The sequence below is a fragment of the Coffea eugenioides genome, chromosome 5 (assembly GCF_003713205.1).
Source record: "Coffea eugenioides isolate CCC68of chromosome 5, Ceug_1.0, whole genome shotgun sequence".
Taxonomy (NCBI): domain Eukaryota; kingdom Viridiplantae; phylum Streptophyta; class Magnoliopsida; order Gentianales; family Rubiaceae; genus Coffea; species Coffea eugenioides.
The window spans coordinates 2,812,789-2,818,788 of NC_040039.1; positions in this window are offsets into that span (position 1 = coordinate 2,812,789).

A 6,000-nucleotide genomic window follows, 5' to 3' on the forward strand; every position below is an offset into this window, starting at 1 on the left:
TGATCAGAAGTCACATTAGCTAGTTTTTCCAAATCAGAATCAAATTTATTAGAAAATTTTTCTATGACTGGCTCTCAAGATGGTTTAGAATCATTAACTAATGTTTCACTTTCAAATTTTCAAGGTAAAGGTGTATTACCTAACATTTCAATTGCTAATTCTGAAAATGACTTAGTACATTTTTGGAAACAATTAGTTTGAAAATTATAAAAATATGAAGAATCACTGTGATTATATTGATTATCCCAACCGTAAGCATAACATGTATCCTAATTTGGATTGCATTGATCAAAATTAGAATTATAATATGCAAATTCACCATAATAATCCATATTTTGTATTTACATATGTTCATAAGTAGTATGATAACATCCACACAAGTCACAAATTACATGATAGAATTAAAAATAGTAACATTCCTCTTTTGTTCAATCAAATACATAATGGTGTCTAATTGAAATTTTAACGTTATATAATCAAGTTTAACCTTTAAATTCCTTAAACTATTTTGAAAAGATGTATTCGCAGTACTTTCTTGGTTATCTCTATTCATAGAGTTTTGTATGTGGTAACAATCTATTGCTGATCTTCCACTTCTCATGCATATTTATTACTCTTCTTAAGTCCCTAAACATGATTTCAAAGTAACTTAGAAACAAATGTACTCAAGAAGAATAGGTGACTCAACACATACAAAAACATAAAAATAAAGACTCAACAAACATGTAAGAAAACTAGACACGACGAACACAAGAAAACAAATAAAATGTCTAAACTAATAAAGTTACTCTTTACGTTGACATTACCACAACTCTTCCCCGGCAACGATACCAAAAACTTGATGAGCACGGGGCATACATACAAAATTAAGCTCAATCCAAGTCAAATTGTGCATTTATAAATTTCTAAATACCCTACATATGATTTTCTACAAGTATGCGGGTCGAGATTGAGTATAGGGTATTAAAAATTGAACCTACAGGGTATAATGGACACCTGCTGACACTACTAGGGCTCCTCTATTATTTAGATGATCAACAAATTGAACGAAATAAAACTATGCTAAAATATGCAAGAAAATAGCAAATGAAAGCTCCTTAGGCCACGATATCTCTAACTACTCATGTAAGTGCAATTTTTGGAATATTGAGTACTATGATCTTGGTTAGTTATGGCGTAATTCCCTTATGCATGTAAAACCTACTCTCGTAGTGAATCAACTACACTTATAACTAATCCATACCTACTCTTGTAGTTATGAAATTAGCTAAAAATTCATTACCTCTATGAAATTACATGGAGCAAATCACAAAAGCTACAAAGATACACCTCTACTCTCGTGAGTATATTCTGTAGGGATAGCACTCTCTTGAACTAGTATTAAATTCCAATTCTCATTGCAAATCTAACACCTTTAGATAATTACAATTAATATCCAGTTAATCATGATTAAAAAAGCAAAAGAACTAAATAACTTGCTCAAAATTGTAGTATCGAATAGTCAAGAAATCAATATAGTACAATCATATGAAGTTCAACCAAAACCCAAGGTATAAACTTTAGAAACACATATTGAAAATTAAATCTAAACTTGTATATTAACTAAATTTAGAATCAATTACGAAAGATAAACTACTGGGAAATTAGAGTAACTCTTATCATATGAGCTCTCTCCTTGCCTTCTTCATCCTCCAACTTCATCTTCATTTAGCTAATATACAAGAAAGGATGAACTAACTAAAACTAAATTATCCTATACTACCCTAAACTAAAGAGCTAAGAAACTAGCTAAGAACCACATTGTTGTGATATTTTCTTGCACTTCTCCAAACTCTTCCTTGATTCTTGAAGTAAATATGTTTATATAGAGAAGAAATTATTCAAAAGATGGTTTTAGATCCACTCTTTTATAACTAAAAAAGTCTCCAAATTCGTCTTTCAAAAGAAGTGATTTCAATGAAGGTGAAAACAAGTTGCACAAATGGAAGCCATAAAGTTTGACCGGAATCTCTCTAGCAATCTGGTTGGAATCTTGGTCGGATTCATGGTGGGATTCCTCCCCTATTTCATTTCTTCATCTTTTTTGCTTCATTCAAACTTTCTACCATGAATCCCTCCTACAATCCGGCCAGAATCTATGAGGGATTCTTGAAGGGATTCAGCTAATTTTCTTCTACTTCAAGTTTCTTTATTTCCTTACTCTTGTGCCTTGATCTACTCTTGGAACTTGCCATCCTTGCAAATTTTAGGATTTCAATCAACATAATATAAAATTGTTTCTTGCCCCAAGTGAAGTCCATTTTCAACTCCTACAAAAACAATAAAAAAATGCAAGTAAAGGGGACAAAAATCTCATTTAAGCACTAAGTCGCATTTAAAACCAATTCTAGCCAAAATGAACCATTTTTTTCTTATAATATTGAAAAAGTAATTAAAAGTAACATAAAATGTCATCCAAATACAGTACAAAATAGTCACTTATTAGGAACCATTAGCACTGATGGTAGAGTAAAATATTGCAAGAGATCCTGTAGCGGAGTCTGAAAATCAACAGCTTTTAAAAGCAACCCATTTAGCAAGTGAACTGCTGTAGCAATTGCATCAAGCCAATATTGATATGGAACATTCATACCAATCAGTATGGCATGAATCATTTTTAATATATGCCAATTTTTCCTCTCTGCCACTCTATTTAGCTGCAGGGTTTGAGTACATGAAATTTCATATATGAGACTATTAGTAATGAAGAAATCTTGTAACAGTTGATTGTCATATTAGCCACCATAATCTGACTAGAGAACCTTGATTGTAGTTTAAAACTATGCGTCAATCATTAAAAAAATGATTTAAAAATATCTAGCACTTTATTTTTATGCTTCAATAGATACAACCAAGTCATCAAATTAGAGTCATCTACAAAGGTTACAAATCAACGAATACTAACAGATGAAGTAATCAATGAAAGTCCTTAAACATCAAAATGCATCAAACCAAAAGAAGTATTGCACTTATTAAGACTAATAGGATATGGGTTCTATGATTTTTGGCCAAAGTACAAATCTCACATTTCATATTGGCAATATTAATTTAGAAAACAAATCCAGAAATACGTGCTTCATGTATCCAAAAGAGGGATGACCTAATCGCCGATGCCATTACTGGATCTCTCACTCTTTAGTATTATCGGTGTTTCTCATCTGATTTGCTCTACCTGGGCTGAAATCATTTATGTAGTATAAACACCTCTACTAGTACCACAATCAACTATTTCCTTTTTGAGAATATCCTGAAGAAGACAAAAGGTTGGATATATGAGTGCTACACAATTAAGATCCACTGTTATTTGACTCATAGATAATAGCTTATTTGATAATGAGGGAATTAATAAGGTATCAAGTAAATAAAGAATAATGATAAAAAAAAACAGCCACATCCACTGTAACTGGATATTGAACACCTTTGGCCTTAGAAGTCATTAATTGTCTCCACTAAATAACAGATGAAAAATCATTTGGATCATATATCATATGATCATATGATCAGTGGCGCTAAATCTACAATCCGGCCACTATCACGTTGATTAAGGCTGCACAAGCCTTGATGCTGACAAGTCTTCAAGACATCAACAAGAGGAACAAAATGCACCTATGCAATGTTAAGGGTAGTGGCTGATTCCACTGAATTGGTAGCCAAAGTTGCCACTCTTCCAGTGCTTTCATTTTGATCAGTAACATTCGATTGATCAGCTCATCAATTTTGTCCTTTGCACATATTCCACCTTGTTGGATACCTTGCAGTTTGAAATGCACATGGGTATAGCTGTCCCCTTCATTTGGCACTTTGGTTTGATGCAACCTAATTGGCCCACTTTTTGCTCCCTTAGATGCCATCATAGAGCCGATTGTATTTTCTTCCCCCATCAACATTATCGATTACCTGGGGTCCTTACATCAAACATAGGCATATGCCTCTTTCACTATTGGGAACGGTTTCATTTGTAGTATATCACTCAAAATCTTATTCAATCAGTCATCTAGCCCATTGAGAAAAATGTACACCCTCTGTTCCTATATGAGAGAGTTATGGTACAGATATCTACCACATGCTCCATTGGGTTTGGCCAACAAAAATCGATCTCTATCCATAAGTCTTACAAATTGTTATAATACTTCTCAATTGGCCCTCCCACTTGTCTCATCCTAGTCACTTTTCGCCGCAAATCTTGCAGTTCGAACGTATCAGCTCCATCGAAATATGTTGTGACAATTACATCCCATACCACTTTTGTATTAAGGAAATGGATGAAGTTATAGATCAGGAATGGATCCATGTTGTTTATGAGGCATCTCTTCATGATTGAATCTTCAGTCAGCCATTGTCAGTATGTAAGATTTGTCGGTAAAGATTGAGGATTTTTGCTAATATATCCCAATTTATTCTTGCTTGAGATATACATCTCGACAACTTGGGACCACAAGGCATAGTTGGTGCCATCCAACTTGATGCCAATATTCGTCATCGATGGATCAGTGCTTCGGGTAGCCTTCTAGCTCCTGATCAAGACTTCTTCCATTCGCACAGTCAAGTCTTCTAGCATGGAGGTAATTTCACCATATTTCACCACTTCAAATAATTCTGCCATGGTTCTTGATTTAAAATTATATCAGACTAGCAATTGAGCAAAGACCCTAAAATCCCTGCTCTTGTAACATGTTAAGAAGAAAGAGTTTTGGCCGAATATCTCATGTATTTTACACAAATATTACGATAATATGAGACCTATACAGGCTGACAATAGGATAAGGTACAATGAATCTAGACAAATATTCAAAATGGTAACTAATCTATTCTATTCTTATTTAATCCCTAATTGCTATACAGTTTTAATTTAAAAGAGAAGATAATTATAAGGGATAATTCAGAAACCTCCTTTGAGATTTTTGACACTTTTAGTGACCTATCATGATATTTCAAAAATTACACTAACCTCCCTTACTTTTATATTTTTGGTGGCAATTCAATTCAAGCACCATTAAAATAGTATTTTCTTGAGTGAGATGATATTTCTATTCTACAAATGCCCTTTTTGCAATAACCTAAAACCATGTTTTAGCAGCAACACCACCGGCTAGTTTTATGCAATAGCAATTTTTCTCATTCTTGTGCAGTTTATGCTAGTTTTTTCTCATTTTTCTCATTTTTATGCAATATAAACTCCACAACTATCTCTATTTGGGATATGAACTTCAATATTTGAGGTGAAAAGAAGTGATTCTGTTGTGCTATATTGCAAGTTGATAGTGAAAGTTTTGGAATAGAAATTATGGCCTCTTCAAACCATAGTGAGGAATCATAGAATTCATCCACAGCTTTCATCATTAAGAACAAATATTTCGGCTGCAATCACAAGACTATAATGAAGATATTTGAGAGCAAAAAGAGTCCAGACAAGTTATATTTAAGTTGTGCAAGGTGCAGGTACTTCAAATGGTGCGATAAAGGTAAAGAAGAAGAAGTTAGCAGTCGAAGAGGATACAACAATTCAGTGAAAGAAGAAGTTAATAGTAGAAAAGGAGATGGCAATTTAGTGAGGCAATTGCAATTATTATTGTTAATTACACATCAAAAAATAGTCTAGTGAGAATGACGGTAATTGCAATTATTGTTATTAATTACACATCAAAAAAATAATTATTCCTCTTAATCATGGTTATTTCTTTTAATTAAATCATGGGATAATTTTTTCCAAATAAATGTTAGTAATAAATCCAATGTCTTTGGACAAATAAGTTATTTTAGCCCTATTGACGTAAGCAAAGTTTCCAAAAATCTGACAGGAGAGGTTAGTGTAATTTTTAAAATAGTGAAAGTGCTAGAAACCTTAAGGAAGGTTTCTGAAATTATCTCTAATTATAACCAACTCACATCAATACGGCCTAATTGATGTTTGGATTGAATTTAATAACTATGTTTTTCACTATTAAAGAAGACGTCACAATA